Source organism: Copadichromis virginalis, linkage group LG23 (assembly GCF_057382275.1).
Source record: "Copadichromis virginalis isolate Kocher_CV1m ecotype Utaka linkage group LG23, C_Virginalis_male_GT1.1, whole genome shotgun sequence".
NCBI lineage: Eukaryota > Metazoa > Chordata > Actinopteri > Cichliformes > Cichlidae > Copadichromis > Copadichromis virginalis.
This window is the reverse complement of record NC_140639.1, coordinates 25,419,323-25,435,780: the sequence shown is the minus strand read 5'-3', so window position 1 is coordinate 25,435,780 and position 16,458 is coordinate 25,419,323. Positions and strand designations below refer to the sequence as shown.

The window sequence follows — 16,458 nt, the reverse complement described above, 5'->3', positions numbered from 1 at the left end:
AATTTTGATAGGGATGATTTCCTTTTAACCTCAAATGTATCATATTTGACAGGGTTTTCTTTTTAGATTTCTACATCACCACTGTGATTTTCCCCCCAAATATGATATGAATTTAAAACACACATTTATGCAAACTGGTATTTAATTTGCTTATTAAAAAAATAGTCCCATTAACAGTCCTGTTTCAAAAAATTTGAATTTTCAGCGTTACAATATTAGATGGTGTTGGCTTTGGCAGCAGTTGCTGATAGGTCTGTCTAGCACAGGCCTATTGCTGGAACATTTAGAGACTATTCTACTACAATGGCAAAAAGCATTGGACACCAGGCAGAACTCTTTGTGTGATCTTGTGCACGAGGGAGAGAACTGTGACTAGCGCTGCTCCTGACACTCGAACCCCAGTCACTCTCAGTTAAATGGTAAAATGGTAAATGGCCTGTATTTGTATAGCGCTTTACTAGTCCCTAAGGACCCCAAAGCGCTTTACACATCCAGTCACCCACCCATTCACACACTGGTGATGGCAAGCTACATTGTAGCCACAGCCACCCTGGGGCGCACTGACAGAACTCCCCGGTAGCACTGCTCTTTATAGTGCTTACATGAATATGCATAGGTTCATTAACATATGACATCTTACATAGGCATACATGTGAACAAAGAGTACCATCTGTGCGTACGTGTAGGTGTGTGTGTGTGTGTGTGTGTGTGTGTGTGTGTGTGTGTGTGTGTGTCTAGATGTGACCCTGTGAATGACTCCCCAAAGCTGGTGTTAGGAGCCCAGCGCTCCACCAAAACAAATATACCATAAATCAGTAAGAGAAGGTACGACCTCTCTCATGACCTTAGGATGTGTGTGTATATGCCAGAACACTCTGGAAGGCACACAGAGTCTTTGCAGACTGCTAAGGATCAGACATCCTATCACAGGGCTCTAGACTAACTTTTTGACATGGGCGCACCGGTACGCCTAACTTTAAAAATTTAGGCGTACCGGCACAAAAGTTAGGCGCACTCAAATTTTTCAACCGCATTGCTTAACACCGCAGTTTTACATGTGCACTTTCTTTGGGGGGGGGAAGTCCATACAGACAATATTAATTTCTAAATTATTAACTAACAAACTTGTGCTTAAAGTGCTTTGTCAATATTGTAGAAAATGTTAAAAACTTAATCATCATCTTGGCCTCCTCTGACGACCTGTTTGCTGCTGTCTGCTGCTGAAAGGCCGTGGGGAGAGGGGACACTTGGGCAGTGCATTTACTGCAGCATATAATGTGCTTTTTCAGCATTCAAATATTGATGGCACCGTGTCAGAGCACTGGCTATGAATTTCAGACAGATCAGGCCTTAACAAAAAAGTTATCAATAGTTCTTTTCATCTTTTCTTATTACCCACAGCTACAGTACATCCACTTCTCTCAGGCCTAGGCTGCTCACTAGGGCTGAGTATCATCACTGATTTCTATAATCCATTCAATTCCGGTTCTCAAAGTCCTGATTTGATTCAATTTAGCCTCAGACAGTCAGAAATATTATAATTCTGATCATTTATCAGTACTGATACACATGAGACTTCATCAGAATTGTGAAAATCACAGCAGATGCCTTTGTGTGAAAGTAACTGAGAATAAAACACAGGAAAACATGAAGGAGATTTTCCTGGTCTGGCTTTTTATAGCAGATAACCTTAAAAATATTCTGCAATTTTGCATAATTTTAAGAAATTTAAATTTCTTCAGTATTGAACAGCAGAAATTAGGCTTTCTTGTCCGAGGTCATTTAAGTGAAAAAAGAAAAAGCGCTGTAAACAACGCTAGACTGGTGGGTAATAAGCGAATGAATAATGCAGAAAACAGATTTGAGACGGGAAACTGTTCCTGAAGTACAGAGAGAGAGAGAGCTGTGCAGGAAGTGTGATTTTTATCGTGGTGGAAGCAAAACAGCAAAAGTCAGAGGGAATTCATGACGACATTGATCAAATGTGAAGCGCAGTTTGCTGCTTCTTTTGCTGCAGGCTCGGTGAATTTTGGTTGGAGAGAGGCAAAACCTGCAGCTCAGAATCAGCGCAAAAAGACGTAAACACAGCGCGGACCCGAAGAATCGCTAAGCTCCGACAGCGTGTCCGTGTTCAGGCCGTCGGGTGAGAAAGCCGAGAAAGACGAAGCTGATTCTGATGTGTTGGGTCCGCTCCGTGTTTAGGTCTTTGTGTGGAATCCGTTAATGAATTGATATCGCTTTATTCAAGCTACTCACCTCTCTCTTCCACCTGCACTTTCAACTGGACCACGGCCAATCAGAGAGGTCCCGCCCCTGACTATCTCTGATTGGTTTAGTCCACGATAGGGGCATAATGTGTGTCTGTTGTTGACCACACGGAGAGTTACAGAGATTTTTTTTTGTTACCGGAACAGTTGGTCGCACCTGTGCGACCAAATATTTATTTTTAGTCGCACCACTGAAAAATTTGGTCGCATTTGCGACCAAATTGGTCGCACTCTAGAGCCCTGTATCAATATACAATTGATTATATACCTCTAAACATAAATGACAATCCAACAATATAAACCTAACAGTTGCACTGTCTGAGAGCCCTTACACATTAAGATGATCACAGCAGGCTCAGAGACATTGGTTTTCCTTGAATGAACATCAGCTGGTTCTGTGTGATACTCCAAATGCTTGTATCGATATAATACCAAGTAAATACAAGGCCAGCATTGAGGATACCAATACCAATACTTTTAGGGAGAGCAGTGTGTCATGATTTATGTGATGACTCTTTAATAATTTTCAAATTTAAGGTTTATTTCCTAAAAAAATATATTATTCAACACAATTCAGTTGTTTAGATACTTAACTTAAAGGACAGACACAAAGTATCGATCCTGTCACGCTACTATTGATCGAATACCGATACCAGCGTTGATATCAGTACTATCAATATTCCCCCCACCTCTAACCTCACAACCGCAGATCTAAGCGTAAAGGCACGACCATCAGTGCACCCTAACGTTAAGATGTGTTTTCTATTTTTCTCCTTGCAGCTTTTTATAAACCTGAACTACAGACTGATTTATGCTACGTGAATTCAGCTCACCGGCCTCCACCGGGCGAATTCCCCCCGAAACAGAATTAGATTATCAGACTAACGATGCCAAGTGAAACTGGGTTGACTGATTTCACTTGTGAATGACACCATTTTTTAAGTGATAAAATCAGAACAGAGGGGTTTTTGTGTGCATGTGTGTGTGCCTGTGCCAGACGTCTGTTTACTCTGAAGAGAAACCCCAGGCAGACACGTTGCTGGCACGAACAGGAGATCTTCATTTTTTTACTCAGTTGTATTGCAAAGCAGATACTCTTTCTTTTTTCTTTTTTTTTCTTTTGTTTTTCAGAGATTATTTTTATTATTTTGGACAACCTTGCCCAGTTTTGCTTAGCTTCCTGCTTCAAATCTGAGCTTTTTAACTGAAGAACGTCAACACGATGGACCCAGAGCTCAGGTTCGTGGAGGTGAGGTCTCAGTATGCTCTTAATATATAGATAGAGCTGACAGCAGTTCACAGCTAGATCTCTTCAATTGATGCCTGTGTATGCATACATAAGATCAACTCTGTCGTGTGTAATAAGTTGCATAACGCGGTGGCAGACCTCCTCTGAAGCTAGTGACGTGTCCTTTACCATGAAGCCCCACGAGGGTCTGCTGCCTCCAGGGAGAGCAGAGACTTTGAGAAACAGAAACACATCCTCTGGGACTCAAAGTGTGTCAGACTGTTGTTGTAAATGATGGCTGAGCTGCAGAGCATGATTCTGTGACATGTGATGTTGCGGTTATATGGTGCAGACTTCAGTAATGGAAAAACCAGAAACTCTTGCCTCAGCTTGCTTTTGCTCACAGCTGAAAGACACTTTGTTGAGATGGATTTTGAAGTGGACGAATGCAAATGTAGGGCGACAGGTAAAAGAGAAAACATATTTCCCAAAGTCAAATATAATCTGATATCTTCAGATCAGGCCAAAAACCTAACAAGGCAAGGCAAAAATTGAGAAAATTGAGAAAGCTTGAATACAATGAGCTTATAAAATAGCTGCTACAGGTCTGTTATTTGAGACTACAGGTTTGTCTCATGGCGTCTAATAATGGTCAGATTAACATAAAGGTAAGAAACATAGCAAAAATTAGGACAACTTAGTCTCCAAATATCACATGAAAAGGAAAAAAAAAGAACATTCTTGTATATAAGACCTCAGAATGAAAATAAAACTACAAAACTACATTTTTTTCTCCAATCTTCACAGGATCAAAGTTGAAGTTGAAGAATTTAGAGATAGTCCTCCTCCTTTATTATTCCATCCATTTTCTACAATGTACCAGTACTACTAACAGCAAAACAACCCCAGAGCATGATGCTGCCACCACCATGCTTGACAGCTGACACAGTGTTCTTAGGTTTGAAAGCCTCACCTTTACCCTTTTACATGATCTAACGAACTAAGTCAAATGCTACGGTCAGCAATGAGAGCTAAGAAAAGTGTTTTTACAGGCCTGGACACCAAATTATTACTCTGCTATCTGAATGTTGCAGCAGAAATACAAACTCATCAGACCAACCTTTTTCCCAATCTTCTACTGTAAGCTTGTGTGAGTTTCAGCTTCATTTTGCTGTTCTTAGCTGACAGGAGTGGCACCAGTTGTGGTCTCCTGCTGCTGTAGCCTGTCCTCCACAACCAGGCTGCATTCAAAGTCAAGTAATCACCTTTTTCTGCCAGTGCAATGCTCGGTTTGAACTTCAGCAGGTTGTCCTGACCATAACTACATAATTAACTGAGTTGTTACAGGAGTCAGTCCTTGGTCATTCTATGCAGATTGTATTGTTTAATTACTAAAATCAAGTCAAACACTTTTGTTGATGGCTGGTAATAAAGACATCTACAGTCAAGATTCAAGGGTCTCTTCAGAGGATTTATGCCATAAATCCTCAGCTGCTTGGCTGAAGCCCAGCAGACCCTTGGGCTGGTTAATGGGTCGCTCAGGAAATCTTGACCTATTTCTGTTATGTTTTGCACTTGTCTTTCATTTTTTACATATCTGTGTCTCTTTATTTTACCATCCGTTTGAAATATTTTGAGCAATCACAGTGGTAATGTTACACACTTATTTAAATACACTTCATTTCAAACAGTTCTGTGTTAAATTAAATGCTGCATTGCGCTTAAGGGCAAACTGTCACTAAGATTAATGTAAAATTATGCAAATACATTTCTGAGGGCCCGTTTACATAACTCTTAGTCACGTAAGCTTTTCATAGCTGCTGAGTAAACCGACAAATTTGAGGTTATTTATTCTATAAATTTTACTCTCTCATTTATGCAGCAAAGAGGTGTGGCGTTCTTATGAAATCCCTGTGTGTAGATTAAAATATCCATGTGCATCATCATGGGCATGACTAATATGTTTTTCAGGTACATGGCATTCATCTGCCAGCAGCACTCCATTCCCACTCACAGTGTACTGCCTTTGTGCCTGGGCATGTTCAAGTTTCAAAGCATTAAACCTCAGTTTTTAAGATCTCTGTCAAAACCAAGAATCCCAACCAGTAAATTAAAATCATTTATAGGTTCCCTGGGGAGGACTACGACTGTTTTTTTTCCTGACATAAATGAGTGTGAGCATAAAAAATTGTAATTAAAATTATAAGGCTTGAACTTTGATTTGATACAAAAATGTCCATGTTATGCTTATTTGCAGGCTTGTCATTTGATTTGTGGGACATACTAGAATAGGTTTGGTTGCTTTCATGTGGAAAAAAGATACAGTATGTTCTGCTCAGTTTTAGCTCCTGTCTCCTTAAAACCCAGTGACTGAGAAGCCCAGTTGACTTTGTATTGGTCAAAAAGGTTTTGCCATCTTGGATTGTTAGCAGTACTTTGGCATTGCAGTTATCAGTGCATAACTGATAAAGGTGGATGGCTCACGGCTGTGAGCGCAGTGCAAAATTTAGCTTTGTCTTGACTCTTATGTTTAGAACACAAGACCCATATATTCCTACATAACATGGTCGAGTATTTAAATGACAAAGGGAAGAACTGAAACAATATTAACATGGAGCGTCACAGGCAGAAGGGATATCCTGACATGCGAGGGTGCTTGTTAGACCCAGCAAACTTAATTTTTAGAGTCAGCTGCTGGGTTCGCAGTGTTTCAGGGGTTTAGTTGTATTTCTGCTCAGAGATTGCTCAGAAATCACTCTCACAGTAGAGGTCATTCACTAAGTGTCAGAGCACATTAATAACAGATCGAGTTAAATAATAGCTTACTAATGCTAACTAACAGCAGCTAACAGAGGCCAACAGCAGCTAACAACAGCTAACACCGGTTGACAGTGGCTAACAGGAGACAACAGTCTCTTCAGACTACAGTTTTTGGTACTTCTGCATTAGTTTTATCTTTCAGCCCTGGAGGCTGCTGCTTGGGAAGGACAAGACTACATTATAATTAAATAGTTTTAGAGTTTTCTGAATGAATAATAACTTGAGGCAAGAGTGATATTTTCTGTCTTTTAGTAACCACCATCATGTGTATGCCACAGAGAGCCAGAGAAGCACTTCTCCTTAGTCTTTCAAAACTTTAAACCTGCTCTTATCAGGAACCTGGCTTTAAACACCCCACTTCCTTATCAAAACACCAAACATTAAACTCAGAGCCCTGCAGGTTTCCATCCTGGCAGCAGGTTAATTACACCTGGTGTCCCAGGAGTTAACCAGTCCCTGATTAGATGGCTGGAGCGAAACCTTGAAGGGAATCCGAACTGCTTTGGTTCGTGACCCATTAACGCAAAGTTAACAGGCTTTTTGGTGTTAATCCCAGCACTTTAAAGGTTTGGATTATGAGTTAACGCCCAGTCAAAGTAAAATTGGTGTTAGAAGGTGAAGAAACGTGAGAGAGAAGAGGCCGCGAGGCTCACTCAAAAATCAAGGACAGACATGATAATAAATTCACGCCGTTGAAGACAGTTAAAACAGTTTACAGTGCACAGCACACAGGAGCACTGTGAAGAAGCACACACATCCACATGATGCACGCATGCATCATATAGAGGCACCGAAGCACCAACCAGCTTCCTGTGCACTGTAGAGAGGATTTCTGCCTCAGGGACATCAGTGAACTTCCGAAACGCCAGCAGAGGTCAGAGAGGGAGGGATAGAGCGAGATCATTTCCATGTGGTCTCTGATCCCGCCTCTTAAATATTTAATAGAGGAGGCAAGAGAGTCCAGTCGAGGCTTTGAGGATCATCCCTGCCGTTTTTCTTTCATCTCCCACCACCCACCATGTCTTCTGTGCTCCACAGCTTCCATCTTCTTCATCCTCGCTCTCTCTTTTTTCTTCCTCCTTTTCAGCCCGCTGCCCTCCTCCTCCCTGCTCTTGACCTCATGCCTTTTTTCTTTGCATTTTCATCCGAGCGCTGCTCATTACATCAAGCTCATTCACACACACACACACGCACGCACGCACACACGCACGCACGCACACACACACACACACACACACGCACACACACACACACACACACGTGTTACTGCACGTCTGATCATTGTTACTCACTTTACCGTAGCCCTTGAAGCTGAACTCTGAAGAACATCTCTATTCAAAGATGCATTAGGCTGTGGAAAGCAGCTGAAAGGATGAGGACGGAGAAAAGGTGGAGTTATGTACTGAAAACAACGAGCATGCTTACCATATCCATGGTAGCTTTTATGAAAATGCAAATTAACAAATGAAGGTTTAGCTCCTGCTACAATCTCTCACATCTGCTTGGCTTTAGGGGCGAATCCTGTTATAAAGACTAGAGATGGACCGTTACGATATTACATATCGGTCCGATACTGACGTAAATTACTGGATCGGATATCGGAGGGAAATAAAAATGTAATCCGATCCATTAAATATCAAAAAAGCACCTCACAAAACTTGCGACATGGCGTAACTCGGCTCATAACCGTAGCACGTCGGAGCAGTGTGCTCACGTGATAGAGCGGCTGTGTGTATTTGTAGCCTTGCTACCAATCCGGCATTTCATCTCCGAGGAAGTTAAGAGAGAAGTAAAGCAAGTGTGTAAGTTCATCTCTGAATGTTTGTAAAGCATTCCCGCGTTAAGCTTAACAACCGATATATGGAGCGACTGCCTCTCTCTCCCTCTCTCTCCTGCTGCTACTTCAGTCATGAAACTGATCAATGATCAGCTGATCGGCTTTTCTGTTGCAGTCCGTCTCTCTTGCTTGTCTATCGCCCACTTCGAGCCAGAAAGAGGAAACCAGCAGCTGAACAACAGCAGCACGTTTAAGCTTGATAAGCTGTTGTTAGAATTTATTTAATATTACTTTCTACACCAGGATCTTTTTCTACGTAGCTGACGGCTGGTAACTGTGCAGGGCGGATCTAGCAAAGTTTAGCCAGGGGGCCGATAGGGCATTAACAGGGAAAAGGGGGCACAAAGACATACTTTTCTTTCTTATTCTCATTTAAAATGTCGAGCTTTTAATAAATAATTATCCGAATCTTACACCCAAAGTTTTAATATGATGTAAAATGTATAGAAGTCCATTACTGTATATAGTAACTATTAAGTCTAATATATCCTAGTAAGCTATACAACTTTTTCCTTTGGGAAGGTACAATCTGTGCAGTCTGCAGTTCTGTTGAAGAAAGATGTTGAATCTATTTAATATTTCTTGAAAAATAATTTATTTCGGTGCATTTTTTTTCACACTGCATCAAATTAAAGTTGATTACGTCGAATAAGCATCATGGGGTGGAGGGCGGGGGGTGGTTCCCTATTTTTTTTTTTTTTTTTGCTGGAGTTTGCAACCCTATTAGTTAGGTTGCTTACTCTTTAAAATACCAGAATAGGGAGGATGGAGTAGGTTTAAGTTTATTAGATTCCTCACTTTTGCTGAACTATGAAATATTTTGGGTGCAGTGTATTTTTTGCATATTGGTATAACAGAATAGCTTTAGTATTTTGTTTTGTTTTTTAACTTGAGTATGAACTTATACAAAAAGCAGCAAGATATTTAAAAAACAGTTTAATTGATTAAAAACACACTATATCGGATTCATATCGGTATCGGCAGATAGCCAAATTTATGATCTCGGTATCGGACATAAAAAAGTGGTATCGTGCCATCTCTAATAAAGACATCTGGTACAAAAGCTGTACACTAATTAAACCTGAAATACTTTCAAAATAAGAGTTAAAGATTTAACAGGACAAAAAAAAAAAATTCAACTTTGTAATGCTGTTTGTGAGAACCTGTGTTGCCATAGAGGTTATCAAAAGCTGACTACAAATTGACCCCGATGTGTATGAATCTGCGTCCATCAGCTGACACATTTGATGTTGTCGCACACTTCCAAATAAAGAGGAGCAAGCTGGTGAATCAGAGCGGAGATCCAGCCGAAATATTTCATGACGAGCAAATCAATCATCAAGCTGCATACCGGGAGGGTAAAACTGCTTTGTCATCCGGCCATTTGGCTTCATATTAAAGCTTCTGGGCCTTTATACTACATGTGCAGACCTATTTTAAGCTCTGCTCTTATTTCAGTTAACGGTGGCTAAGCTTTTTCCTGCTCATTTTCCCCTCAGCTCTTATTTTACCCTAGGAATCAACTAAAGCAGCTTTGCTTAATTTCCCAGTTCAGTGTTTGTCTTTCTCTCTGAAACAGATCTTCTTAGCTCCTCTCTCACACACACACATATATATCTATATATATGTATATGTGTATATATATATATATATATATATATATATATATATATATATATACACACACATATATGAGAGAGAGAGAAACTAGGCACTAGTGCTGTTGAAGATGAAGACTGAGGCTTGGATGGAGCTCTGACTGAGGTGTCTGTGAGGTGGAGATGGGGAGGACGTGGGTTGCACAAATGAGAGTCTGAAAGGGGGAATGATGGAAGAGCGCTGAGAGCTAAACTGCGCAGAGTGGAGGCTGATTGGCTCAAAGAAGACAGGAAAGAAGATGATTGGACTAGAGTAATGAACTATTTATCTATAGCAAACTGACATGAGCTCATAGAAAAGCATCTGAAACCTGAGCTTGTGGGTCACAGAGGTTTCTGTTACACACAGTTACAACATTATGTGAAAGTTTCAAATGTAGTTGGGAAAAGCACTACGACCAACTACTGTGCGCAGCCAGCTGAGCAGCTTTAGATTAGAAAGTCTGCCTTACTCCACTCCAGACATGGATGTGGACAGTGTAGTTTGCACGGGAAACACTGACTTGTCTGCGCAACACTGGTCTGCGAACACTGGCCAACTATTAACCGAGCTGCAGTGAAACTGAAAAGTGCGACAAACCTGAAATGGAGCACACTCACCTTCAAAGTAAAAGTTGCACCTTGAGTAGTGCTGGTTGCAGTTGTTGCACCCTGTTCTCTATTTGTTTGCAGGCCAATCTGCACTGCACCATTTCACAGATTTTTTTTTTCCTCATTTCAGAATTTTTCAAACCGGAAATTCCTATAAAGTTGGTAAACTGAAGGCAACCAATTTGAGAGCAACAGCTTAGTGTTAGAAGAAAAAGACAGAAATCGTCAGAGTTTACTGATTTCAGGGGAGGGGGGTGAAACACACCCTGCACGTGGGATTGTTTCCTACACTCTTCTCAAGCTGGAGAGCAAGTATGGAGGGCCACAAGTGCCAAAATGAATTAATTGTGTGTAATTAATTATTTGATGATGTGTTTATTTACTTCATTTTGGCACTTGTGGGCCACCACAGTAGTTCCACCAGACCAAAAAATAGTGATTATGTTATTTATTTATTTTATATTACATTTATTGTTATTTTAATTAGGTCATTACTTATTTTAATCGTTATTAGCACTGAGAGCTAAATAAGTGGATCTTGTTCTCCCATGTTTTCTGTGAATGACAATCAAAGCTCCCTTAATCCTTGATATGATCTGACTTTTAGAACCACTGGACTGCACATCAAAAGCAACATTTCTAGACTCTTTGGGATTTAAGTTTTTATTGATTTTGCAGCATATACTTAAACCTGTATAAGTATATACATTGCTCTGATCCAGTCTTTCAGTTCAGGATGTACTGTAGTCTTCCAGTGCCTAAGGATAATTCTCGATGCAGTTACCAGTCCAACCATAACAACCGTAAAAATATTATTATGAATTCTTGGAATATGAGAACGGTCTCCTAACAAGCACAATTCAGGAGTTAAGGGCACTTCTAATCCAGACCAACCTTTTAAAAGTGTGACGACTTTCTTCCAAAAAGGAGCTATAAGGGAACATTCCCAAAAACAATGTAGGAAAGTCCCCGCCTCAATTTTACATTTCCAACAGAGATAGTCAGCCATAAGCTTCATACAGTGTAATCTTGTTGGAGTATGACTATAAAGACACATCTCCTGGATGCACTGGTACGCATCTTTAGTGATGTATCCTAAGGTCATCAGGTGTTTTGGGTCTCACAACATCATACACCCTCGCCCAGGCGACCCAGCCGGGGGTGATCAGGCCCCGACTTGCGTACCAGTAGCTACCCACGGATCAGCCCTCTTGATCCACAGCCACCTTGTGGCTTTCTCTGCCGCTTCACTCACAGCCTGGATGGCCCTCTTCTTGGCTGCCCCAGCCACGCCCAGCCAGCCTAGGACTTTGCAGAGTGATCGTCCTGCAAAGCCCCTACAACCCACTTCTATGGGCTCATAGAAAGTCTTCCAGCCCCTTCCCCTGCACTCCTGCACTAGTTCCTGGTACTTTCCTCGTTTCCTTTCATTGGCCTCCTCAATCCGCTCTTCCCAGGGCACTGTGAGTTCCAGCATGATCAGCTGTTTTGAGGCCTCAGAAATTATTATTATGTCTGGCCGGAGTGATGTTTTTGCAATGTTCTGAGGGAACTTTAGTTGTTTACCCAGGTCAGCCTGTAGCTGCCAATCAGAGGCTGTGTTGAGGAGGCCAATTGTCAAATGTGGGCGCACCTGGGGTTTCTCTCCAGCCTTAATAAAAGAGATTGCCTTCCTCGGAGCATGATGATGCTTGCTGGTGCTGATTGCTGAGGCAATCTTTTCAGCAACTACTCTGAGCACCTGGTCGTGCCACCAACGATACCGACCATCGGCCAGGGCCCTTGGGCAGCTGCTAAGGAGGTGTTCTAGGGTCCCTCTTCCAAAGCACCGTGGACAGGCAGGTGTCTCGCTCTTTCCCCACAGATGGAGGTTTGCTGGGCTTGGCAGAGTGTCGTATACTGCCTGCACTAGGAATCGGATCCGGTGGAAGTCTGCCTGCATGATGTTTGCCCAGGTGACCTTGCGCTGCAAGGTGCTCTCCCACCTTGTCCATGCTCCCTGCCGCTTAAGGCCTACAGCTCTACTTACTCGCTCCTCCTCCACACCTGCTCGGACCTCTTCCTGGAGTAGCTGGTGTCTCTCCTCTCCCTGAGTTCCCGCCTCAATTTTACATTTCCAACAGAGATAGTCAGGCATAAGCTTCATACAGTGTAATCTTGTTGGAGTATAATAATATCTATGCAGAATTTTATATTGTATGCATTTGCTCCTCGCCTCCTTAACATAAATCCCATTTTCTGCCAAAATGCCCATCCATTTTTTGTTTGAAATTGGTGCATTTAAATCTTTCTGCCACAAAAATGTAATGTTCGAACATTCCCCACTTGTGTTATCATTTACCAACCTATAAAAACATGATGTTGTGTGGTGCTCCTGAGGCATATTTATAAAATTTAGAACAAGATTTTCATGTCCCCTTCTGAACTTCGATGTCACACAGTGTCTAATTTGCAAATTTCTCCAGAAATTTTCCTTCCCTTCCAATTTGTATGTTTGAACAAGGTCTCTATAGGACATAAATTCCCCATCTTTAAATAAGTCACTAATAACATTTATGCCATGAGACTGCCACAGTTTCCAAAACATTTTTTTTCCCTATACGAATAGCTGGATTGTTCCAAAGAGATCAGTAAAACTGCACATGAGGTGATATCTTAAGAATTCTATGTATATTGAGCCAAACCTGGCTAGAATGAAACAAAATTGGGTTCGTTGAAGTGCAGCTTTGAGACAGCATACCTTTTGGATCAAAAGGAGTATAAATCTCAGACTCTATACTTAGCCATTCCTTTCCGGCTGGATTTTTTCCCCAGTAATTAACCAATTTTGCCATCTCGAACGAGACTGAATATAATCTTGGATCAGGTAAACTTAATCCACCCTTCTCTCTAGGAGCATATAATTTACTTAGCTTGATTCTTGCCCTTTTCCCATCCCACAGAAACTGCTTAATTAAGTTTTCACACTGTTTAAAGAGACCGGGCGGTATCGCAATTGGTAACATCATTACTACATAGTTAAATTGGGGAGCTATAATCATTTTTACAATATTTATTTTGCCCCACAATGAGATTTTTAATTTGCCCCATTTTTCTATATTTGTTTTTATTTTTAGAAGGACTGGGTCAAAATTAAGTTTGGGTAGGTCCTCCATATCTTGGTTTAGTCTAATCCTGAGATACTTCATCCCTCTAGGTACCGATTTAAAATTGAATTTTTCTACCATGTATAGCATAGTGGGGATAGTGGCATTACTTCAGACTTTCCCCAGTTAATAGTATAACCTGACAGCTCAGAGAACGCCTTTGTGGTGTCCATTAAATGCGGCACTGATAAGAATGGATCTGTTATAATAGCAAGAATATCATCAGCATAGAGGAGGAGTTTGTGTTCCTGCTGCCCACCTATGACGCCTTTAATCTCCTTGTTTGATCTGATACTCACTGCCAATGTTTCTATAAAAATTAAGAACAAAAGGGCGCTGAAAGAACAGTGCTGACGAGCTCCACGTGACAAACTAAAGAAGGATGAACCCATACCATTTGATATTACCGCCACCTTTGGTTCTTTGTATAGCACTTTAACCCAGTTTAGAAAGTGTGGACCAAACCCGAACCGCAACAAGGTTGAAAAGAAAAGCTCCATTCAACTTTGTCAAAAGCCTTCTCTGGAGGAGAAAGCTGCTATCTTTAGACTGGCTCAACTATATCAAAAGGAGTAGCTTTTGAATGTCATCTGAGGAAGAGCGTGTTTTCATAAATCCAGTCTGATTTGGATGTATGATGACACCCAGAACCCTAGACTCTCTGACTACTGAAGCTGCATTTTTGTGGTCAGCGGGTTTTTGAGCTGTAACACTGTCACAGAGTTAAAGGTGCCTATAACAGATTAAAGGCGAGTTTTCTGCAAAACTGCTTTGGTTAGTGTATGATGGTATTCATGGTTCCATGTTAGCTCCATAATATTTTGTCTTTATAGAAGCTGTTTAATAAAAACATGGTTAGAGGAGCCTTGGAAGCACTTATTGAATACATGGAAGACTTACTGGCCAGGCCTGCTGATCTAAGCCTTTTTAACCCCCACATATGGAAGTTGGAAACTGATCTGTGTCTTCTTCCTGTCCTTAGACGTACACACACACACACACACACACACACACACACACACACACACACACACACACACACACACATTAGGGCAGAGAGACACCTTCAGGCTGGTTTGCCTCTCATCGTTGGCTCCTCCATCTTCATTTTTTTCCCCATTTCCCCCTCCAGCTGTACTCATTACTCTGTAGATGGGATGGGGGGCCACCGATTGCGTGAGTGAGTGTGGGTTGTGTCTTCAGGGCTTTCTCTCTGACACCTATCTGTTTGCATTCAGACATTTGGCAGTGGTGAAGGGCCAGCTGGCTACCAATCTCCTCGATTGTCTCGTCTTGCTCTCGTCTGAGGGGATTTCAGATGAAGCGTTGGTCCGATTTGTTCTCCGATGACACGCTGAGCTATAATCCCGTAATGTATTTCTGAGGGATGCTGAAACACTAGATATTGCAGAAGGCCTCTTAGTCCCTGAAGTGATACTGTAGGAATAGTGGCATGACATCATCGCAGGTAAAAATACCACAAAGTGCTACACTGTAAGCCTCCATGGGAATATTACTATAAGTACGGCTGCAGTTATCAGGTTTAAATGTGCAGCCAGACTGAGTGAGAGATAAATTCCTGTGGAGAGCTTAGAGGGGATCATTTCTTAGCGAAACTGATGGGCTGTGTTTAACTTGACTTACAACGTGACTTCAGGTCAATATTCAACATAATATACAGGTTTATTTGGGGGGGAAAGGCATTCTCTGTTCCAAGGAAGTTGTCACCCCTATTATGTGTGTTAGTGAAGGAGGATGATTATTACACAAAACTTCTAGATACACATTAACTAACACTTTCTGGACTTCATGGGGATGGACTCTCATGAATACACGGGGCTCTGTGCCCAACTGTTCACTCAGTTCACTCCACCCCACAGTTGTTGGCTAGTGGGGTGGAGGTAAGCTTGGCAGTTTTCTTGAAGAGTTCTGAGTTCTGTTGGTTCATGATTTATGATCAAGTCCCAGGCTGTTAGTTCTTTTAATTTTAATATTATATCCTGGCTTATCTTTGTTTCTAGTCCTTGGTTCCTGTGTTGAGTATGAGATTTTGGAGTTAAGGTCTGTTTCTGTATCATATCATGACAAGAGCTTGCAGTAAAGTACAGCCACACAGATGTTCCCTTTGCCCACAGTGTAAAGTATTCTGCTACCCTGATGAATCGCATGCATAAAAAAAACAAGTAATTTCCTTCCTCAACCTTGAGATTTAAATTTTGTGCTGAGAGCTTATGTAGCAAGCTAGACTTTACAGGATGTCTTCATGTGTGATGTGATTGGTTGTCATTCACATTTACCTGTTACTACAGGCTACAGTGTGACTTCCCTTTTATGATAATCCTGTAGGTGTGTGTTGTCGGCTTGCACCTGTTTGCATAATCTGATTACCTTTTTCTTTTTGTCATTAACAAAACCATGAATTCAAATAAAGTAGTTAATGTAGCTGAATATGAATAACCATGAGCTGGTAAAAGCAAACATCATCTTTTTGTGTTTACAGTAAAAAAAAATAAAAATAAACTTGAGCTTTCTTGTAAATGTGGTGTCCTGACTGAAGGCCTAAAAGAAAAAGAAAAAGAAAATGAATATTATAAATAATAAAATTATCTTTGTTTCTAATGAGCAGTGACAGGAAAAAGGATTACAGTTAAAGCTTGCTGCTGCCTATTTTAAGCTAAAGTTTTCAGCTATTGTGGATTTCAGCACCATGGACAGCTCTGCTTAAACTGACACTTGATGTTTGCATTATTATTTTAATATTTTATAAATGTTTTTGGAAAAAAAACTTTATCACCGTGCACTGAATCTGAAAACTCTTCAAACTGTGTTTTGGATTTATTCTCTTCACTCAGTATCTCTCCACATACTCTTATTTCCACACTGGTATATGTCCCAAAAAACACAAAACAAA

The 16,458-nt window shown here is 41.1% G+C and overlaps 1 protein-coding gene across 2 annotated transcripts in view; it reads left to right on the top strand.

The window, feature by feature from the left end:
• LOC146681006 (inactive dipeptidyl peptidase 10-like) overlaps nt 1–16,458 on the top strand; it is a 136,527-nt gene that overhangs the window by 35,140 nt on the left and 84,929 nt on the right. The window lies entirely within an intron of this gene.